This window comes from Myiozetetes cayanensis, unplaced genomic scaffold, assembly GCF_022539395.1.
Source record: "Myiozetetes cayanensis isolate MyiCay16 unplaced genomic scaffold, myiCay2020 scf2-11, whole genome shotgun sequence".
In the NCBI taxonomy this organism is placed as follows: domain Eukaryota; kingdom Metazoa; phylum Chordata; class Aves; order Passeriformes; family Tyrannidae; genus Myiozetetes; species Myiozetetes cayanensis.
The window spans coordinates 46,561,692-46,585,935 of NW_026087411.1; the positions used below are offsets into that span (position 1 = coordinate 46,561,692).

The 24,244-nt window shown below is 35.7% G+C and overlaps 1 protein-coding gene and 1 non-coding gene across 2 annotated transcripts in view; one reads left to right on the plus strand and one right to left on the minus strand.

Moving 5' to 3' along the window:
• The window catches only part of PRKN (parkin RBR E3 ubiquitin protein ligase), a 705,198-nt gene that overhangs the window by 488,196 nt on the left and 192,758 nt on the right, over window positions 1–24,244 (plus strand). The window lies entirely within an intron of this gene.
• TRNAD-GUC (transfer RNA aspartic acid (anticodon GUC)) lies at window positions 23,501–23,573 on the minus strand. The gene has a single exon. It is a non-coding gene; the product is annotated as a tRNA-Asp (tRNA).

Below are 24,244 nucleotides of genomic sequence, written 5' to 3' on the forward strand. Positions count from 1 at the left end.
CTGCTAGACAAGTGTTATAATACGTTTCTAGTCCTGTTCTAGTTCATTTTCTAATGCAATTTTTGCTTTCAAGTTTTCTAATATCCTCCACTTATTAAAACAACAAAAGCATTTTACCTCTTTTTTGACATTATTCTTTTGAGATTGTGCTAGGTATTACTGCTGGAGCCCCTCATGTCACAGCTTTAGTAAAAAGGAACTAACTGAGAAGCTTTGCAATCTCTTAATGTTCATACAAAAGAGGGTTTGGAGAATGGTTTTAGAGGGAAAAGGAAGCTAGCTAATGTGCAAAAATGTTTCAGAAAGGAGAAACCAGAAAACTCAAGTCATTTTGCTTTCAGACTCAAGTAATGGACACACAGAGAAGGAGAATGTTAAAAACAACTAAAAATTATGTGTGAAAAATCTGTTTTGAATATAATATTTATAATTTTCATTGGGTTACAAATTTCAGTTATACTTTAATAATGTTGAAATAAAAGGCATATGAAAGTCTTTTGACACAGTTTAGCAAGGCAACAGATTTTGATGTACTAGAAGAGCACAAAGCACATGACAAGTTTTTTTAGTTATGTGAAAGATCTCAAATATCAAATGAGGAATCAAACTGTTAGATTATTTAAAAACCATGCTGTATAAGAGAAATATATTCTTGGTTGTATTTAAATTTTATTAAACAAGCAATTGACAAGAAAGTATAGATTGAGTAACTAAATAAATGTGAGAAAACATCAGTGATGCAGAACAATCTTGCTAAGTTGAGAAATGAAGTATTTCATTAGGAAAATATATGTGGAGAATGGAACATGAATAATTATAACAAAAACAAGGAATCCATTCCTTAAAAACATTTAATCTGAAAAAGATTCAATGGGTCACATTAAATAACCAATTTGACCTGACTGATCTCAGGGCAAGGCCATGGTATATACAGCTAAAGTTATCCTGTGTAATCGGGTGGATACTGCATAAAGAAAATGCATTACTTCCATTTTTGGCTGTGTGGTGAGAGTTTCTGTAATACTTCTGCAGAGTTTCTGCAGTTCTAAATTCAATGCTTAAAGAAGTTGAATACTGTGGAAGGTTCAGTAAAGAGTCCCATTAATTGCATCAGAAGGGATAATAGATGTTACAGATAGATATCACAAATAATTTCATGGAGTATGAAGAAGTAAGTGGCCAAGTCTTCTTACTGTAATTGTGAAAATCTTAATACATGACTTAGGAGTACAGCTACATATTTGGGAGACAGATTTTGATAGTAGAAAGTTCTCACTGTATCAGGCAGTGGTGTTGAAGACAAGAAAATTTTAACAGTAAAGGCAGGTAAACAGTGGATCATATTATCAAGGGTTGTATTATTCATCACAGATATCTTTAACATAAAAGATGAATGTTTTCCTAGAGAACAATATTGTTTTTGACTTGAAACAGGGTTAGTTGAATAAAGTTTTTTGGAAGGTATAGCAAGCCATGTGTACACGGATGTTCCTTCTCATTTTGAAATATATCGATCAGTTAAATATAGCAATTTCCATTTGCCTCAAAGCCTTTCCACTTGAAGCGTATTTTCAAAAGTTTATGCACAATATTCTAAAATGTTTTTTCTGGTTTTTTTTCTTGAAAAAATAGTTTTCTCTTTTCACTTTCCATTTAAGCATGGAGAAGTGAAATGATTTGCATCATAAAGTGCAGCACTCCATATTCCCAGACCAGTTTCCTACCACAGCTGTGTCACAGCACCGTGATTCCAAAATATCATAGTTCATGTTATTTTTGTAGAAATTCATGTTCCTCAAAGCAGTTAGGAATTTATGCATATTCACTTGACATATTTGATTTAAGAGGAATTATTTGTATGGATGTTGTATACATCTTTGTGAGTTAAGTTGAATAAAGATATGCTATTTTATGCAATGAGTGGCAGAAAATCATAGACAAGATTAACAAATGAAACTCTGCTTTGTTTTCCTCTCCTTTTCTTCACCACTGAAACAAACAAACAAACAAACAAAAAAACAAAGGAAAACAGATAAACAAAAAAGATACCATGAAGACGTAAAATATATGGACTATTTCAAGAATTTAGTGTCATTGGTGGAAACTAAAGGAAGAAATGTTTCTAAACTGGTCAAGCATTTATCCCTGCATCCTTAAGCAGAATTTGTGATAACAGCATTTCCCCGCCAAGGACTCTTTATTGATCCCACTCAACGCTTGCCACCTCTGGCACAAGTGGTAATCATGCAGACTAAAATAGCGCTCCTGAAGCACTTCCTCTTGGTCTTGTGCTTTTTTTTGCACAAAAGCAAAACCACTGCCTATTAATCATTTTGCACCTTATATTTCTCACCTGACAGGCATAAGTTTATGGAATTTTCTCTGAACTTCCTTGTTTCCAAAGAAATAGAAATTTCTATTAGTTTATAAATTCTCTGGTTACTTATTTTAAACTGGGCTTTAGATATACCCAACTTTGATTAATAATGTTTTAGAAGGCACTTGGAAATTTCCCAGAAAAACTCTGCTACCATTTCAAAGCTTGGGCCATGCTTGTGTTGTCAGAGAAGTTCCTGTTTTCTCACGTTTTTTCTCACCTTTTCTCCTTTTCATAATTATTATTAGCACACAATAGTACTTCTTCTCAACTAAATATCTTTCAAATAAAGCCAGTGATTTTGTCCCCTTCTGAACCAGTCCATTAATTTCTCAATATTCTTTTGTGAGGGATGTACTTAGTAAGTCCTAATTGGAAAAGGCATACTATTCTGCTTTGCACCAAAGAGTTCTTGGAAAGATCCTTAGCTGCTAAAGAAGACAAAAATATTGATATGATGAATTGTAGACAAGGCTTTTTCCAGCATGTATAAACTTTTATTTTACAGAAAATAACATTTCATAATCTATTTTTAAATATACTTCCTATTTCCCTATATTAATATCTGTGTCTCAGAAACCACCTATGCATTCATATTGGCCAGGTTCTAGTAATTTTAGCTGTTTAGATTAATATTTCATACATGAAACTGTAATCATAAGCTACAAATGGAGCCATGTTTCTAACCAAGGTGTTTTAGAGGATTTTGTTGGAGTTTATGTAGCTATTGTTATCATTCTTGATAAGACTATTGTTTGAACAGTAAAAAAAGAGGAGGGTAGAGAAAACTTTACAAGCACATAGATCATACAGTGGAAAACTATAATTCAGTTTGAAAATGACAACCATTTATTTAATCATTGTCCCTAGCTGATATTTAATTAAAGCATATATGCAATTTGAATTAAATGCCTGGTCAATTTAAAGGTCATGTCAAATTGAGGGTTTTGTAGATAATGAACTCCTGAAATATGTTTTAAATTTATTGTTACTAGTGTGAATGATTAGTAATTTATATATATCTGTATATATATATATTAGGTTTCAGAGGAGTGTAAGTGTACCAAAAAATACAGACCAAATAGTGCCTCATATCATGAAAGGGCCTGTTCTGTAACAAAATCCTTGGCGTTTAGGCAGCTTCCTGTCTACAACTTCTATGTAAATGCCAAGTAAACTGTTAAAGCAAGTTAAATGCCAGTGGAGTGTCCAGCGTAAAATCCTGCTTTCCAGTGCCCCTGATAGTCTGCTATCTTTATGGCTTACTTTACACAAAAGCAATTATTTTACTGAAACCATGAATCCTCCTCAAGTTGGTGTTTATGAAAGAGATCAGACCTGACCTCTATGGGGAGAGTTTTGTACAGAGTAGAACAGCTTTCCCTGCCCACCTTTATTAGTTCTTTGTCTTTTCCACTCCCCACAGAGAACCCAGATCACACTTTAATATGCTAAATACCATGTGAAACATTATCAGTGGAATTGCTACTAATTATGAAATGCTCAAGTCTATTAATTCTGAATTCTCTGGTTTCTGGGAGATCCTGGTTTGCTTTCTTCTTTCTTTGTCATGGCAGGATTTTCAAAGCTATCTGCATGTGTAAGGTATGTGGACAACATGCCTTGCTGTAGAAATTGTGGTATCTGGCACCCTAAAATACCTCATAAACTCATTCAGAAGAGACTTTCACCATTCCCCTGGGAAACCCTTTCCTCTAGAAAAGCAATTAAAGTCGGATCAGGAGGGTCTAGATTCTAGACCTTATTCAAATGCATATTTAATTCTGAAATATCTAGCTGGTAATGGAGAAGAAAGAAAGATATGGGAAAGAAACCAACATGAAGCTTGCAGCTAGCTACTTAAAATTGTCAGAGCAATTGAAAACTCAGTAGCTTGTTTCGCAGATGCTATTGTTCATCAAAGCTCCAGGACAATGAAGAGGGCATTATGAAATATGGTTAATAAAATTATATATGATCTATTACAAACCCCCTGTAATAAGCCTTTGCAGCACTGTTTCTGAGCAGTTCACTTGAAATTGGATCCATATGTGATACCTTCCAAATATACCTCAGAAACAGCTCCACTGAAACTAGCATAACTAAACAGTGTTCAAATACATACACACAAAAGGGTAGATCTGGGCTTAATTTTAATTTATGTGCATTCAGATTTACCTGCCTTCCAAAAACTGTTGTTAGATTTACTTGTGCTCTAAAAATAGTAGAATGCACATGCAATTCAATCAGTCAGGAGCCTGATGCTTAGTTTCAGTTGTAGCTTAAAAAAAAAAAAAATATTTTCTGTAGTTTCTTTGAAGTCATGAATTGGCCAAAGTTCTGTTGAAAATGTTTGCAAGCCTTAGGACAACTCTCATTGAACTTGATATAAAATATAAAAAAGAAAATCGTGTGACATTCCCTTTTCATTGAGGTTTTGCTGGAAACATTTCCTCAGTATTTCAGCACAGTAAATTTTACAGAGTTTACAGATAATTAGGGATTTATGAGTCTTCCTCCAGAATCTCAGGTTTTCATAGCAGCAGTGAATTTGCTGGAGTAGATCAGAAGAAGACAAGAAGATTAGTCCTGATTAGTCGGGTTGGAAAGAAGATAATTGTTAAATCCTGAAGGTTCACTGTTGCCCAGAAGACTAATGAAAATGAGAAAGGTATTACTTCTGTGATGATCTGAATGTGCTTTGGATCATTTTTATTTTGGCCAAGTGATAAAGGTGAACATTGATTTCAGGGATGAAGGAGAACAGTCTACAACAGGGCTAATATTTCTTGAATTTTTGGTTTCTTAGTAGATGCAGATGTAATGGGGTGATTTCGAAGGCTTTTTCCTTTGCAGTGTTCTAAACACAGGCCTCAGAAAAACAAATTGCTCTTTGCATTTCTGCATTCAGCAGGAACAAGGATTTTAACATGTCCATTATATGACACTGCTGACTTTTCATCTGTCCAAGGAGCTGGCAGTGGCAGCTAACACAGCTATTAGTTCATCACTGCATAATCAGGTTATTCTTACGAATCACAAGGCTACCAGTTCCCTCAATATGCAGGTCATGTGTCATGCCAGGTGCAAAACTGCTGATACAGTTGCCTCATTCCAAAGTTTGTGTTATGATTCATTCACATGGAGTCACTAAGGAGTTTGTAGCCCATTTGATATTGAAGCAGGTACCAAAAATGTGGAGTTTGTGCAGCACTCTACATGCTATGTTTGCACTCTGAATAATGAATGAAACAGTGGTACTGCAGTGCAGTGTTTATTGTGGTTGTGAGTGCTACTAAATATCCTTTGTCTGCAATTAAACCAAACATTTTCTCTATCAACTCTGAAAATTCAGTAGTTAGCCTACAATATGAAAATAAATCTGGGTTGGATGCCTTTCTGTTTATTGTTACTGCTGTTGAAAGCTTCCCCATACCACTTTCTTCTTGGCCCTTCCAGAAGATTCTTCTTATAGACTTTTCTGATTCTCGTGTTTCTTCCTATGGAGATTCACGGTCATGACATTTATACGTCTTACTGCAAGAAAAATTAAATTCATAGCCTCACAGATTGTTTTTCTTCTGTGTTATTTGAAGAATAATCAAGGAAATACTTGTACTGAGGCTGTTGAAATAATGAGACTGTGAAAGAGATGTTTATGTTCAATAGCACTCCCCCCCTTTCCCTATTTCATTTTGCTGATCTTGCAGAGATTTGATTTCTAAGGACATATAAGTAAATACTTTTATGCCAAAAAATGAGGTTTTAGCTACGAGAGTATGATGATGCTCTCTGCAAACCTTTTTTTTTTTTTTTATCAGTATCTACAACTGTAGATCTGTAGCAAGGTTTTATTAAATGATTCTGAGTACAAATAATGAACATAAGGTAGTTCATTTGTCCTTGAACTGTGCTTCAATAATGAGTTAAGAACTAAAATCTCATAAAGATAGTAGAATCTGAATAAGTTGGTTGTGGAGCAATATAAAATTCATGAGGAGTCACTTTTGTATTACAGAATTACACTTTACAAGTTTTTTTTAATGTCCTTAAGTGCATCTTGCAATGGCAAATTCAATTTAATAGACACCTGCCAAAATTAGCTTATTTGAATGCATAAACTGAATTTGTGCACTTTTATGGGCAGAAGGAACTATTACAGTTAAACCAGTATAGGGTTTACATGTGCAATTAGCCACTGATTTCACATGCACATTTCTTTTCTCAATGTATTTGAGAATCAGCAGATTAGATCCTTTTGTATGAGGTAAATTTAGCATGAAATATTATTTCTTTTGAAATGCAATAACAAACAAATAGTTCATTTACTTCATAACGTTAAGTGGTTATGTTAACCACATTCATGAATGCACATTTTAGCTTTGCTGGATGTTCCTGTAATTCTTTATAGTACTGTAAAACTGTATAGTACATAATCGTAGACAAAGGATCTTATTACACTGCCTTATAATACAGTAATAAATAATATTGGGCCAGACTTTAAAAATAGTTTCATGATGCTGCAGCTCCAAGTCAGACATCTAGAGATGACATCAGAGACAGGTTTTTTTCAAAAGCACTTGGCACCCAGCAGTTCCCACTGAGAACAGTGAGAGCTGATGAGTAGTGAGCATTTTTGAAACTCTAGGCTCTTGTTCATATCAACTGAATTTAAACTGTATTTGCCAAGAAAATTTGATTCTGTCTTCTTTGCAAAACCTCTTCTTCCTAGATATACGTTATTCCGAGTATTACAGCTGTGAAATAACCTGATTCTTTTCTGTTTCAAGAAGTAACTAACTAGCATAACAGATGGGGCAGGAGGAGGTGAAATAATTGTCATATACCTAGCACAAAAATGAAAGAAAACTAATTATTTCACTAAAAGCTGTTTCCTGTCCTGTTCTGCTTTAGCAGATGTATGCTGGATCTGTTCTTAAATGAAGTTTTAATTGTACAAATGTCCTTCATTCTAAAAGAATTTTTGTTGCTTTTTTTACAGATATACATAATTTAGCTCAGTGTATGTACATCTTCTGCTTTTCAAAAACTTGCACCAATGCTGTAGGTTAGTGAAGTTAGATATTTATCATGTAAATGTTGCATTAGAATACAGGGTGAGAAAACCTTGAGGATAAAGATTTGTATTCATTATGAAAAAAGGAATGACCATGAATCCCAAATATTTCTTACCTCAGTCAGCCAATGTGTTTCAGCTCTGAACAAGAACTGTCTTCTCCAATAAAAGAAATTAGTCTATTTACGGTCACTGGCTGGCTTCTGCACCAAGCTGGCAGACATTAGGGTTGGAGAGATTTTCTTGGCTAATGAAAGATGAAGAATGCCTTCAGGAAACATAGTGAATCCAGCTCTCATGATCCAGTGATAGGAAATTGTGTTATCTGTGTTTGAAATTCTGGCTTAAAATCACCCTTCCATTTTATTCTGAAAAATGAAGGGAATATCAGTCACATTAGAATTTGGCAAAAACTGTGCTGTAAAATTGGCATTTGTCAATTTTGTTTTCAACTAAGGCACCAAAACCCTGATTTTGTCGTGCTTCTTCCTGCAGTTTCTGAGAATGAACCATAGTAATGTCAGGACCCTTTCTTGCAGTTAGTGTTCATCCAGTATCTTTGCTAGTATGGCAGAAACATGTAATTTCTGTCCTTGCTGGTTTTAGTGTGAAATCAAATTCATTAAGAAAGCACTGAAAAAGAGCTAAAGAAAAGGAAAAATTATCCTGATTTACTACAGATGACATCAATTCCATCATACATGAAATAAGAAATAATTTATAAAACAAGAGTTTGTTTTTAAAGGAACATAATTCTGTCCTCACTTTGTGTAGCTACCTTTCAAAACTTGAGAAAACCTTCTTTTCAAAACTTTTGTTGTGAACATTTTGCTTTACCCTCTTGCGCTCTGCTTGTAAGTAATTGCTCATTTTTCTTAATGTTATTGTGTACTATTGGAAGAATAGTATTGAATTTCAATTAAATAAAGCTCCCAAGAAACCACACTTTTCTTTCATGAAGGATTACAACATACTCCGTTCAAAAATACAATTTCTTTTCAGGAAACTAAAATATGAATAATTTGTAAAGTTTAGTTGCTCACAGTTTAACCATGAATTCAAAAGGAGGGCAAACAATGAGTATTTTATTTTAAATTAGTTTGTATTTTAGTGTTTTACCTGTACATACATGGTCATTTGTGTGCTAGATTGTAGCACCTAACTAGATAACAAGGAAAAAATCAAACAGAGGAGGGTCAATCAACCTGGCATCAAGTCACTAGTGGGGTTTCTCAGTCTTCCATCCTCAGCCCAGTTCTCTTCAACATCTTCATTAATGACTTGGATGCAGGACTCAAAGGGATACTTAGTAAGTTTGCCAATAACCCTAAACTGGGAGGAGGTGTTGACTCCCTAGAGGGCAGAGAGGCCCTGCAGCAAGACCCTGACAAATTAGAGAGATGGACAAATGTATTAAGTTTAACAAGGGCAAATACCAGATTCTGCACCTAGGACTGGACAACCCTGTATGTAGGCACAGACTAGGGAATGAGAGGCTGGAGAGCAGCACTGTGGAAAGGGACCTGGCCATCCTGGTTGACAGCAAGTTGAATATGAGTCAGCAGTGCCCTGGCAGCCAGGAGGGCCAGCTGTGTCCGGGGGGGGCATCAGCCAAAGCACCACCAACTGGACGAGGGAGAGGATTGTGCTGCTCTGCTCTGCACTGGGGTGGCCTCACCTTGAATATTGTGTGCGGTTTTGGGCACCACAATATAAAAGAGACATTAAGCTCTTAGAGAGCGTCCAAAGGAGAGCAACAAGGATGGTGAATGGTCTGGAGGGGGAAGCTGTATGAGGAGCAGCTGAGGCCACTTGGTCTGTGCAGTCTGGAGGAGACTGAGGGGAGACCTCATTGCATGATCATGAAGTGGAGTCAGAGGAGGTTTAGATTAGATAACAGGAAAAAGTTTTTCACCCAGAGGGTGGTTGAGTACTGGGATAGGCTCCCCAGGGAAGTGGTCACAGCACCAAGTCTGTCTAAGTTCAAAAAGCATTTGGACAACACTCCCAGGCACATGGTGTGAGTCCTGGAGTGTCCTGCACAGGACCAGGAGTTGGACTTGATGATTTGGATGGGTCCCTTCCAACTCAGTATAATCTATGATTTTATGCTTTAAAAAAAAAAAAATTTAAAAAAAGTAAAAATTAAGTGTCTAAAATGCTAAGTCATGTTGGCAGAAGAAATTTTGAGCTGGCATAAAAATAGCAGTGGCAAAGGCATTTTAACAGAACTGCTAGGTGTTTTGGTAAGATTGATGAATTCCATTATTTTTGTTGCCATGTGTAAGAAAGTCTTCAACTTTGATAATAAATGAAAAAAGGAAGAACCAATAATCAAACCAGATAGTGAATTTGGAAAATTATATCTTCAGTCCACTTAACATATCCAAGCAATCAACTCACATTTGGTACATTTAAGGAAATAAGAATTAATTTGACAATTAACCAAAAGAGTAACCAAAAAATTTTAAGAACATTATTTACACATGACGTATTTGATAAAGGAAGCTTTCCCTTATGCAGTGGAAAAAGAAAGTGTGTAGTTTTATAGCTTTGTATATAAATGTACCTGCAGTTTTAGCTAAATTTACTGTTATCTTGATTATAACCTTACTCTTGAAACAAGTAAAGTTTTCTCTAGACAGAAAGAACCTGCAAAATGCTATTCATGTTTTCTTTTTTATTTTATTGAGTGTGGATAAAGAAAAAAATCCAACAGCTGACTTTCAATACAATATTGAAGTTTCTCTAAGTTATATAGAAATTATTCCATCTGGCCCTCATCTTCAGACTGAGAAGTACTGAAGGTACTCTTTGAATATTATTATTAATGTTAAAAGCTATGGTGTTAAAGAGTTTGGTATGGTGTTAAAGTGTACAATTACGTGTAAGATATTAATTGTGTGCCTAGCCAGGCATGACCCCATGTACAGAGTAAACTTCAGTTGAGGGGTGGTTTTATTTATTAACAACCTACTCCAGAGCTTCTGGAGTCATTTAGGTTGAAAAATTCAGTAAAGTGAAGAGCCAAGAAGCTCTTTGTATCCTCTAGTGATTTCTCTTTACAGAACGGATCATTTTGTGTCTCACAAAGCAAATATTCTGACATGGTTCTGATCCTAAGTACTCTGTTTTATAGGAAGCTCAAGGTAACAGAGCTTGCTGCTTCTTTTCTCCCTCTCTGTTAAAGATGTCCTTCACAGAAATGCAAGGACTTTTAAAGTGATTTCCAGGCTTTCAATCCTCTTCTATCAGCTGCTTAGTGCCTCAAGCTAATCTAACTATGATATATGGTAAATATTTTCCCTTGCAGGAAAAGTGCTTAAAGTTATTTCTATGCATTGATTGAGCACATTAGGCTAATATTTATTCATTTGAAACCTGGAGGTTTAGCAGTACATCACTTAATAGCTATGCACCGATTATAAGAAGTAATTATACGTAAGAATATCAAAGAATATTAAGTCCCTTGAGGAGGAACCATCATAGATGTTTTAATGGTGATTAAATCTGGGGAAGCTGGAGTAGTTTGAAACACTGCTGATTAATTTCAGAAGGTGCATGGCTCTCTGAGCATCACATATAAATAGGAGCACTAACATTTATGGATTTAATGACATTTTCGAGCCACAAGAATGCAGCCTTCAGCTTTCTTGATGCAATTGGGTTCATTTGTTGCAGAGGCTGTATCAGTGTGGCATAAGTTCTTAGCAATAATGTTCATCCCTTTTGTTAGTGCTTGAAGGAATTCTTCATCCAGTGTGATCTCTGATTTCTTGAGATCCCTTCTTAATGTCCATTTCCTTGCTCTCTTCCTTTCGAACAATTGCCACTACCTTTTATCTTCACTGTTGCTGCAAACTGTTTTCTCTTGCTTGTTCAAGCCAAGGACCTAGTAGAGGACTAGTTTGAGAGATGTACTATTCCAATTTGCTCTCACAAAAAACCAAACCAAACCAAACAACAAACAAACAAACCAACCAAAAAAAAAAAGAAAGAAAGGAGAAATGCAGATTTCCTGGGGATCTCTGGGAATAGGGATTTTTCTTCTGATGGGCATTTACTTAGATGAGCGTTTTTCTCAAATGGGCATACATTTATGGCACATTCTATATTTGAAACTTTTTTTAAGATCAAAGGATCAAATTCTGTTGTTATCCATGGAACAAAAATTTGGGTTTGGTGTTATGAGCTTGATTCAATGATAGATGACAGGCAGTGTCTTCAAGTTCAGCGTCAAATATTAAAAAGACCTTGCTAATTTTCAAATTAGCTTTAGTTACTGCCATGACATTACATTGTGAAAGAACATAATAAAAACATACAGTTTGCTGAAATATTGTTAAGTTTTTGTGGTAGCATGGAGTTTGTGTAATTTCACTGGTGCTGCTATAAAAACTATAAATGCTGTTTGGAAAATGAAGGCACAGACTAATCCCATTGACTTTTCAGATCTGCTTGTACACTATCCTTAAAACCTGACCTGTTTTCTTTGTATGTGCTATTTGGCCAAATGACCCCTTGTCTAATTCCATAGACTTACACCAGAGATTAGCATATGTACAATAAATGTGTAATAAATGTACGTCCTTTTAATTCCCTTATGGAATGGAGGACATATATTACTTTTTATGTACAGTGATGTCAGACAATAACTTAATTTTTTTTTTTTGCAATTTTATCTTGTTAACCTCAGATGGAGATGGAATGCTAACTTATAATTACCATCTTTGGAGAGTGTATCATATCATATCATCATTTAGAGAGTGTATCTTTCATAATAGAGTGATTTATATTCCCACAATTAATTTTAATACTTTTTAGAGTCTAGATATTCTTCATGTTATTGTTTAAAGTGCAGCTCAGCTTTCCAAAGTTATTTTGAAAATGCCATAGAATGATTCTGTGCTTCTTCTCTGTGCGTAACTACAAAATATAGTTTATGCATAGAAAGTTTAAGTTTGGCTGTTATCAGGGGTTTCTTGTAACTGAAAGAGTCTTTTGTGCTGAAATATGTGTTGTTGTCTACTGTCTTACACCCATGCCTCTCCTCAAGTTGATAAAGAATGTACCACCATCTTGTGTCACCAGCGCTGTCTTAGAGGCAGGGATGCTAAGCCCACTGATGTGAAGTGTGATGTGCTGTCACTGGCACAGCTCACATGAGCCAAAGATTAGAGATGCACTTTTCTCTGGTCCCTGAGACTGGCTTATAGGGCTGCAGTGTCAGAAAGGGCTCCCATCTCTGCCAAAAGGGGATTCTCTAGTGACAATGTAATTGAAGACCAACAGAGTTTCACTCTGAGTACCCCTTTGCAACGGTGGTACATGGATTCATGGGAAGGGGGAAAAGAACATAGGGAAGAAACTGCTGTGAAGAGTCAGGAAAGCTCTGTAATTTTTAGGTTCTTATAATTCAAAATGTGAGGAGCCCCTGGTGGTCTAGTGGTAAGGGCGCGGCGCTGTCACCGCGGAGGCCCGGGTTCGATTCCCGGTCAGGGACACTCCCGGGCAGATGGAGCTCATTAGCCCTTAAAAAGGCAACCCATCTACGTCCTGAGGACCTCGCTGCCACCGTCCAAGCTCACTTGGCCCCGGCAGATGAACCTTAGGATTAAAGGGTGGGCTCAGTTCCGCGCACACTGTGTCTCACCTAAAAAAAAAAAATCCAATGCGCAGGCTGGAAGGTGTAAAGACCTTCCCCGGATCTTCGCTTGCGAAGACTGGCCATTATATATTATTATATTATATATATTATATATTATAATATTATTATATAATTCAAAATATAAATCCTAATTGACTATTTACATACATTTACCTCAGTATTGTTCATTAATGTTACGAATTATTGTCTAAAATAATCAGCTATACGTTCCAGCTCAGACAGTAGGCAAGAATCAAGATATTTACAAAGATTTTATCAAAATTTCCCTCAGTTTTGCCTGAGTTTTGACTTTTCTCTCTTGAATGCCTTCACATTCTCACTTCCCTGTAATAAAACAGGGAATGTCACAAGAACTACATCTCCTTGGACAAGGAGAATGCAAAATAATCTTGTCTCAGTATATGAGACTTTTCATCTGTTACTTCTTCTTGATTTAGAGCAATAAAATTTGTGGAAGAAAAGGGAAATGAATATGCAGATGTCTGTTTTATCCCATGGATTAAAAGATGCAACAGAATATTTTGATGGACTATAAGAGAAGCTGGAAACATATCCTGTGATATACTTACAGTATACTTTATAATTTTCTTCAAAATAATTAATGTTAGGTTTAGAAATAATCTATAAAGCCTGACAACTCTATGACTACATCACAGGACACAAGGCCATTATAGTGATGCAATCATGAAGTCCACCTGCTGTGAATGCCAGGCTCTCCAAGATCCAGCATCAATGCTTCAGGAAAGAATTAATAAATATATAGTTATTTGCATTTCATGAAAGATAAAGTGTTGGGCCTTCATGAACTCCAGCTTCCTTTGGACAAGTTGTCTAACCTCTCCTAGTCGAGTTTGTCCATGTCTTTCTGTAATGACCTGTAGCACAGAGTTCTAAGTTGCATATATTGTAAGAAAAAGGGGTAGAAACAGTCCTAAGTACTGATTCTCAGAGAGTCATATACCTTTATGGGCCATTTTAATTACAGGTAGCTTAGAAATTCACAAAACAAGGTAACCAATGCCCTAAAATCAAAACTTCCTAATTAACTTCTACAACTCAATAAAAGAGAAATTAATAAAAGTAATAATAAAAAAATCTGTGGTTAGAATCATTAGAGGAGCAATTTTATGTTTATGATTTATATGAACATATATAATCAAATAACTGCTCAGTTTTGATTAAAATATCAATTAAAATCCTATAATACTGCAATATCCTGAGCATAAGAAGGTAACGCATTGCCGAATATGAAAATATGAACAGTCATTTATGTTGATGGAGCAATATCTGTTTCTCTGGCAGAAATACTGGAAATACCTTCTTTCATATTTGTGATTGAGAGAAGAGTGAAGGATTTGTCATTTTTCTCTAGAAATATAATGTGGTTTTGTGTTCGGCTAAAGTAATTTGCTAGGGAAAAGCTGTGATAGGTTTTGATTAGAATTACTTGGGGAGTTTAGATAGAGGTCCACTTTTTTCAACTCTTTAGCATACTGCTTCCACTATCTACTACTATCAACTGAAAATATCTTTACTGTCATGAAGGCAGTCACGACACCTTCAAATCTACCTTTTTCAAGTGATAACTTATGTATCTCTCTGCTCTACCTCATTGTTCCTCAGCAACTAACTTCTCTTACTTGCCTGGTAAAGCAGCTCTCAAGTGTCAAGTTTTCTAAACCTCCATGCATTACAATAAGTTGAGTTGTGTATTTCTGATATAGAACAGAAATCCTACATCTTCTATAAATGTGTACATCTGTGGCTTTTGACAGTAGAGCTGAGATGCAGATACGAAAATTCTTAATGATTTGCTTATTTAGCACTAGAGGTGTGGTTCAGGTTGCTTCTCCAGAATCTCCATGGATTCTCTACCGTATCTTTAGAAGTATGCAATTTATTGCAATCTGCCAGTAAGAATGTTTTTTTCATTGCCCTAATAGTCGTGCTTAATTACTCCATTTTACCTTTTTTTTCTCGCATCTTCATGTTTGCCACTATTTAACAAATGTTATTTTGAAGGATTTCTTCAGAGTTTCCCAATACTTGTGAAAAATACTGACCACAGTCTGAGTAAAAGAACTTTTTCTCATCCTCATTTTACCTTGGCATAAATTCACTGCCTTTTTCTGTCTTGTTCACTGAATAACTATTCTGAGGGTCTTTTCAGTCTGCAAATCCTAAGCCAAAGTTATAGGAAGATTCAGTATTTTTTCCGGTCAGTCTGAAGGTTCATAAAACACTTTTCATCAGAAATAAAATGCAAATGTATCTGAAAACAGAGTTTTAATTACACTTGTCATGTCACATCAAGAAAGCTGTCACCAGCCAGAGGCTTGAAAGCAATGTCATCTGACAGTGACAGGTACTGCTCTTATTGTAAAAGACTGTAAACAAATTTCCAACCTGTATAATACTGATGTGGCAATCAATAAGAAAAGTCTAATCTTTAATATTTAAACAATATGATAAATATTTAAAGAGTAGAATATTTTCTTTTTATGTGATTCATCAGCTAGTATTAAATCAGGATGGACATCTCCTAAAGTAACTTCTCTCTTGCAATTCTGTAGCTGGTGTCACAAGTTATATTACTTTTCAGGTAGGTGGACACCATCAGAGGATGACTCAGAAATCCCTTCAATAATTACCTTTATTTTGAAATACCTTTCTGACTTTATTCATGTTATAAGTGATAGTTTAGATTTTGCAACTTTCATTTTTTAAAAATTAGAGTCTGTTTTTCTCTTAATGAGTGAAGCCAGTGCTCGCAGATGTTAGTTACAGAACATACAGGAACACATGAACATTTGTCATGATAAAATTTAATCACCTTCCTGCAGTATTATGGATTCATTAGTCATAACTCTACAGTGAAAACTAGAGCTAAACAGGGAGCTTAGTCCTTTGTGAAAATACATGTCCATTCACACAGTTTTGGGTTTTCTCTCAGGCTGAACTAAAGCTGTGGTGTCTCCTATGCACCCTTCAAGTTGCATGCTCTCCTGTTTGTAATCTGACATGATTGTACAGTTGCAACAAATGGGATAACTAGGGGAAATGCCCTGCTTTGCGAGAGACTGTTTCTGTATCCATCACAGTTTTAGTGAAAATATAATTTTCCTTTTCATCCAACCCCTAGATGTGCTCTCTCCCCTTCCCCGTTGAAGCACAAGCAGAGAAGACAACCACTGTTCTTGAAAAGTAGGCACCAGAAGCAAACTACTGTTTCTAAACAGAAAATACTTAGTAGAGAAAAGAGCAATTCATCAAGGGATGCTTGCAAAATTAAGTTTTAGACAAAGAAGTCTAGACTTTTTTTTTCCACATTCCTAGTGACAGGAAGGTGGGAACACCTTAGTTTTGTTGCTTTTTCTCTCACATATGCCCTGTGACCCTTTTGAGGCATCTAATGTAGGCAGTTCTTGAAGATATCAAGGTCCTTTCATGCATTCCCACTTCAACATTCTTATTTCTTGAAATCTCTTCCAATTAGTCTATTCTCTTTCTACCTACCTTGGAAACTCTGGTAGGTTTTCTCCCCTGCAGTCTAAAGACAATTTTGTCCTGTATTTTTGGGGCCTTGAAGTCTGCATAGGACCAAAACAGAAATACTCATTAGGTACAGCATTCAGAGCAATTCTGAGAAAAATCAACCTCACCATGGAGGGTAGCAAATATGAGATAAAAAGCCTAAAATTGCCTTTGTACAAAAATTTATCTTAGTGAATGGTTTTGAAAACAGAAAACTCAGCCAGTCATTTGGCAGTCTGTGTTATTACAAGTTGAGGGAAGAGTGAATGATTCTCATTCCCAGAGTGCTCTGATTTCTAGTGAAGATCTTTGTGTTGTATGGTTGCTTCTAACACACTTGTTAACCATCTGAATGCAGATACTTATATCTGTTATGTATGGCCCCCTGCTCAGGAAAAGGATATGTTTTTCACTATTAGTTGTAAAAGACTGGCATGTTTCAGGGCAATGAAGTTTGTTTTATTCTATATCGTCGCTGCTTAGATTGCTAAGAAAAGGAGTCATGTGACCAAAAAACCATCTTTACATAGTGATTGAATGTTTTTTTTTCAGGTTTTCGGGTGGTTTAGTCAATATCTTAGAGAAATTAAATGCCATGTGGGAAAAAAAGGGTGTAGAAGAATTTTAGTCTCTTCTTGTAGGTTTACAATGATGGTGATTTCTGGAACACTGTGGTGGTAAATTACTGGAAACATTGAAATATTTTTGCTGTACTACAAAATTTTAAAGGGAGTCCCTGGAATAATACATTGCAAAGAAAATAAATCAAATTGTTGGCATACAGCAAGTTGTAGCTTTAACACCATGTTATAGTAGTCTTCCAAATATTTTGAAAGTTTAAAGACAGGTAGTTGATCTCTTCCCTTTTTTTCTTGCCTTTTCCCCATCCCATGCTTCCTGGGTCATCGCATCTTGGAAGTACCTTTGTTCAGCTACCTTTTTTCTTTGTTAGAATCACATATTGGCTTGAGTGTATTGCATTAAATTTTTCATGTTTATAAAACAGGTTCATAAACTCACCACTGTTCTAGCAGATCTTGTTTTGAGCTTACTTAGATGTAATTTTCATCAAAAAAAGAAGTTTCATGTGTCACATTTTTGATCATTCTATAATGATAATTAACTTATGTGGGAAGGGAGTTGGAGCCAAATTTGTGAAACAAATTACTTTCTATAAGCAGAAAGAACTATTTACCACTTTTTACTTTTTCTCAGTTAATAACGGTGGCTGATGCAGCATAAAACATATTTGTTGTGTTTTCAGCATATGAAATTTGCTGAATCACTGAGATTTTTTTGTCCATTTTTCTGTAGTTGTATTTCTAATACCTGGTTGACCTGTGGTTGACTTCTAATCCTGATATTATCCTACGGGTATCTTTGCTTGAGTTGATTCTTGAAAATGAGTCTTTCAGCTTTAGGCTTGATCCTGTTTGCAGTGTGTTGCTGAAGTTTTAAGGTTCATCCAAGCAGCCTGCAAAGCCCTGAATTAAATAGTCATAAGTTTCAAATAGTAAAACCACCAGAAAGAATGTCCATAGGTGATGCTATCCACTACTGCAATGTAAATTCCCATTCTATTTTTCTACCTATTAACTTTGTCAGTAAGTCCATAGGTAATATCTTGACTCTTGTTTCATTGCTAGTCAGCACCCAAATATATATCCATTATAGACAATAGATTAAAAGGAAGAAAATAAGGCATAAGAATTTCTTTCAGTAGTGCACAAAGGAATATGAAAGAAAAATCCAAGTATATTCCAGATTTGTGGATGAAAAGGAGGCTGAATCATAAGTGAGTAAAAAAAAAATGTAACTTATAAAGCCATGTCAGTGGGGACAGACTTAAGCTGTTCATATTCTGAACCCATATTTGTCATTTTAGTTGTTAAATTATTAACAGAGTGTTATGATATTTTCACTAAGTGCTATGTGACAGAGTAGGAATATAAATTTTGTAAAGTACATGGCCAGAATGTGGCTTAAACCTGCATCCAAATGTGGAGACAGTAGGTCAATATATTGTTAAAAATATTGGTGTGTTCTATTTACAAAATTCAGCAGGTGTGGTATTTTTCAACAGTAAAATACAACAAATTTCGAAAGTAAGTTGTATATATTTAGTGATCTGAATGACAAAGAAAAGCATTAATTGTGAGTTGCTAAAGTCTGAGTGTTGTTTGTATTTTAAATCCAGCATTCCTATCACTTAACACAGCTGAAAATTTATTGTGTGTCTGGCAAATTGCAAAGCATAAGTATTAGGAAACTGATATTTAAGTTAATTTTAGTTTTTTATGTTTTCAGATTATCCACTGATTTAATTTGTAGTTGAGGAAGCCAAAGACAACTAATAAATCATAGCAAAGAACTTGAATGTTTCTCTGCTTTGATATCTGAATTAGTGAATATCCATTTTTAAATTGATTTCCATATGCTAATTTCTGAAGTGCGCATTAATTCTCCAGGTTTACTAGGAACTGTGAGTTGTTTAAGGGCTCCTAGTGTTTAGTCCCTTCTCCTCCCACGCAGCTTATTTCAACAAGAGTTACAGTTGTAGCAGGTGTTTCTCTGGACTTCTAGAAAATGAGGGGTTTTTTCCCTTAATACTTGAAGCCTCTTAATGACTTTTGGTCAACTCCTTCTCTCTAATGGCTCTTCATTATTTCTGGTAAGTCCTACATTTTAGTAGTATTTATTGAATTCTTTGATAAATAAGCAAGCACAAATTAATTTTGTCATTTTCTCAAGCAAAGCAGTAGATACATATAGATAACTATACCATTTCCTAATCAAGAGAGAAAAGAGAAGTAAAACCAGCTTCCTGGTGATTTCCTTAGCCCACGAGAAATTGTTCCTGCAGGTTTGTTGCACAATTTTATATGGAAAAGTGACTGTATTGTATGCAAAGTGAGTATTTACAGCATACCACGTCATTATAAGTACCAATCCTTTGGGTTTTGCAGCAAATAACATGAGTCAAATATGGCTCTTTACTCCTACCAGCTTCTCAGCACTGAGGTCGTTGCTTTTTCCAATCGTCTTTTTAACTGTGTAAATTGTGTGCTGATTTTGCAGTACATCTGCCCTGACTCAGTGCACATAAACCCGCATGGCACAGGAATTGAACTGTTCTGAACTCCACTAAAATCAGTAGAAATATTCTGACTGACTTGCACGGATTTTAGAAGATGAGAATTATATTCATTGCATTTTATAAGGGAATTTAAAAAAGGAGAAAAAACCCTTTATAAGCCAAATGTTATATTTTTGCTGTTTAATCTTCTTATTTCCAGTTTTATTCTTTAGTTTCAAGGACATCAAGATGTTTCCCCCACACCTTTTGATGTTTCTCTGTTTTCCAAAGCAGCTAAGATTTCCTGTCTATTGATAACACATGGTGATACAAAATTTTTTTTGCAGTTGTTGTTTTTTTGTGGGTTTTTGTGGGTTTTTTTCCCAGCAGGAAAGGAAGTATTGTCTTTTAAATATGCCTTGTAATACTTGCCCCTGATATATATATATATATTCTGCAATTAATGGTAATCCAGTTTATTGTAAACCTAAACCCGTATATAAAGCTATGACTTCTCTTTGTTTCTCTAAGATGAGAGTTGTCTCAAAGGAAAAATAGGACTCACCTTTTGCATTCAAGTCTGGTGACATCAGAGATTTTTAATTTGTGACACTCACTGTTGCATTCTGTAGCATGTTCGCAGTACTAATTACTGTTATTACCTTATCTTTGATCAGAGAGGGGCATCTCTTCCTTTGGCAGGTATTAGAACAGCTAGTTGTTGACTGACTGCTACAACCATTCAATTTATCCAGCACTTTGTGAAGCTGGAGTAGTTTCATGGTAGGTTCATAGAGATCTACCTCTTTATTAAAGCATGTTGGCATTTTCTGTAACTTGAAAATGGAGGAGGAAATGAGAGTAAAAAGGAGACAAAATGAGGCAGAGGAAACTTAGGAAGGAATGGGATGCCTACAAGCACAGATAGCATGGGTGAAAATCATAAAACCAATTAAAATAATTCGTCATATGCCTTAATTCTGTTCCTCTTGGAACTTACCCTGAAATTGTTTTACCCTGAACTTGAGCGATGACATCCTACTTGTACTTATAACTATTCTTTGGTGATACAGTTAATGTGACTATGGCATTTTCTTACATAGGACCACCTACGCAGAATTTTATTCTGCATCGACTCTGTATTTAAGTCTGTCTTTAACAGCATAAAAACCAAACTAAAGCTTCTATATAAATCTTTCAACTTGCATTCATCATGTATAAAAGCAGCTTGTTTGTTTGTTTGTTTTAGAATAACAATTAAAAATTGCACTGTATATATACAGATTTAATTTCAGGACATAATAAATGTTGCTTTTCATATTGAGACATAAGTAAATCCCTATAATAATATCCCCTTAGACTTATTCATAGAATACCCAACATTTTTTATGAATAACTGTGAATTAGTTAATGAGAAGATTTGGTCTGAATTGTGTAGCTTTTCAGGAATAGTTACATAATGTTTTTCTTGTCCCTGTTTCATTACAGTCACTCCCCCTTGTGTAAGAATGTCTTCTGTGGACTCTCTCAGTAACTACTGATACCATCACTATCAAGAAAACATGGTTTATGTTCCAGGGTTCTGACAAATAATATTGTCAATGAAAACACCCATAAGATGAAATTTAATTTGTTTTCTTGAACCTGTGTTCTTTTTCTCCATATGCTGCATTAGACAAAAGGGAAAGAGCAGAGGAGGTTTGAGATCAAATTCATGCTGAGTTTGCTTACATCCTACAGAGAGATTTTAAACTGCTTGATATCATGTGACTGTATGCTCATTATCAGGAGACAAATTAACCATGTTTAAAACAGGTCTTCTGTGAAACAAATTGAATAGGAAATACACGGCAATTCACTAGAAATGGCAAATGAGATCTGGAGAGGCAGAATGTGGAAGCCAGTTAAGCAGTTTAGCTCTGAGATTTCTCTTTAATAGGCTTCCCTCATACAAAAAGGTCTATGCCGAATCTGTATCCGAACACTTCCAGGTCACCAGTGAGTGTCTCAATATATCATAATTCTTAATACCCCTCACATTTTTATGATATTACAAATCTATATTTCCAGGATTTTTTTCAAGTTCCACTTGTTCCTCTCTTCCCTTTCCCCAAAAGGGAAGCAATTCATCATCCTAGGGTATAGGTGGTGACAGGTAAAGTTTAGAGAGAAATATTAGTGTGTCAGAGAAAAGGAAAAGTTAGTGGAAATTAGGGGGGAAAAGGCACAAAAATAGAATTATTTCAGCAAGTAATTAAACTGCCAGATACACAGTTGATACTTGTTAATTGGTAGTGCTGACATATGCTATTCCTTTGCATTTATCCACCCACTCATTGTGTCCTTGAATTCTTCACTCATTTGTGCTCAGCTGTGGTCTTGTTTTCAAATACAGATTTATTTTGGCATGCCATTTTATGAAGCATCTGAAAAGCTCATGGATATCATTGAATCCTTGCTGGAATAATGTGGAAAACACACACTGCAGATAAATATTTGGAATTTATTGTTAGTGATACACATGTCATTCATTCTGATATTCTTACTTTGAAATATGCTATTTTATTTCTTAACTCTTGCCTTATATTTATCTTCCACCTACCTATTTCTGAAGGGAGGGCAAAAACAGAGGAGGCAGCCAAGAACAGAGCAGTTGTCATCCTGAGAACTCAGGGAGATCTAAAACCCTATAGCAGTGCTCCTCATTAGAAGGAACCAGTCTCCATTCACTGACTAGAGAAGGAACATCAGAAGACTGCCTTTGGTGCCTAAACTTATGCTTATGAACACTTTTCTTATTTGTATTTCACAGTAAGACCCAGGTCAGCTAATCCACTAAGGTTATTTATTGCTACCTGGTCCCTGTGGCATTAATATACATCCAGTAAACTGTAAAAGCTGCTTAGCTAGTTGAAAACAAAGATCTAGATGTTTATTCAGACCTCTTGAGTTTACTAAATGGCATTGGAAATCTCTCTACAAGAGGCTTTTGAGAGAAAGCCATTAATTCTCCACTTGTAGGAGCAAAGCATCATGAAAATAGCCTTTTTCACAAGAAAAATGTTTCAGAACATACTTAAACCTCACTAAGGCTTCAGTTCCAAATGGAAAGGAGTTGGATCATAAAATTTTGTAAAAGTCTTTTGTAAAAGCAGAGGATGCAAGAGAGTGTTCTTATAGTGTGTTTTTTCCCCACAGTCCTAGTATTTTCTGCATCCAAAGATTTTTCTTTTAGTGAGCTAATATTTATAAGATCTAAGAGTCAGGTGGGGAAAAAATATGTCTTTATCTTATTTTTCTGGGAGCTTTTGAATGTAGTCTCACAAAACAGACTAGTTTCAGAAACTAATACTCTTGCCTTTTAGTGCATTCTGTCTTCATTAAAAAAAAAAAAAAAGTAATTTTCTCCGTCCATCTATAGCATTGTTTTTTCCTAGTATTCATTTGTGAAAGTATTCTCCCACAGCAATATACCTACATAGTCCTTGCTTTTTGGAGCTGGGTGCCTTTATTTTCCCATATTATCAAGGATAGTTGTAATGTAAGTAATGGCCAGTCTTCACGAGCGAAGATCCGGGGAAGGTCTTTATACCTTCCAGCCTGCGCATTGGATTTTTTAGGTGAGACACAGTGTGCGCGGAACTGAGCCCACCCTTTAATCCTAAGGTTCATCTGCCGGGGCCAAGCGAGCTTGGACGGTGGCAGCGAGGTCCTTAGGACGTAGATGGGTTGCCTTTAAGGGCTAACGAGCCCCACCTGCCCGGGAGTGGCCCTGACCGGGAATCGAACCCGGGCCTCGGCGGTGACAGCGCCGCGCCCTTACCACTAGACCACCAGGGGCTCCGATCAAGGATAGTTAGCCCTCTAGCAAATGATGCTGAGTACCAAAATTGTGCTTATGCTTTGAACTGGCCTCTGGAGGAATGAAACCCTCACTATCAAACTTTCTCACCACAGAGAAAGACTCAAAAGACTAATCTTCCATTGTGAACATAATAAATCAAAACATATTTGATACCACCTTTTTCACATTCAATTAGATTGTAAGAAGAGCAAATTGTAAGCTTGTGACTGTGAGGACAGCTCTAGGTCTTGGTCGATAGAAAGGATCAGTTGGAGAAATCACCATGTTTCCATCCACCCAACTTTCAAGGGATACTTTCACTTATGGAAGTGATTAAAGGGCTCCTCTTCCCAGCATCTTGTATGTTATCATCAAGTCAGCAAACAACTATTTTCATGGCATAATGACAAAAAACGGATGTTTTTTTTTTTTGTAGCAGTAACAACTCTACTTCAAACTGAACCTCATTTCTACATGCCACCTCTCCCTAAATCTTCACTTCGTGGGGAGGACATTTTCCTTTAGAACTGGATTGATTTCTGTTAGGCTACCTGCCAGATAGTAATGCTTTAGATTTGGCATCTTTGTTCTTCAGCTGTTCCATGAAGTACAGTGCTTATAATTTAGTAACTCTAAATTTCTTCTTAGCATTTTAATAAATGGTAGCA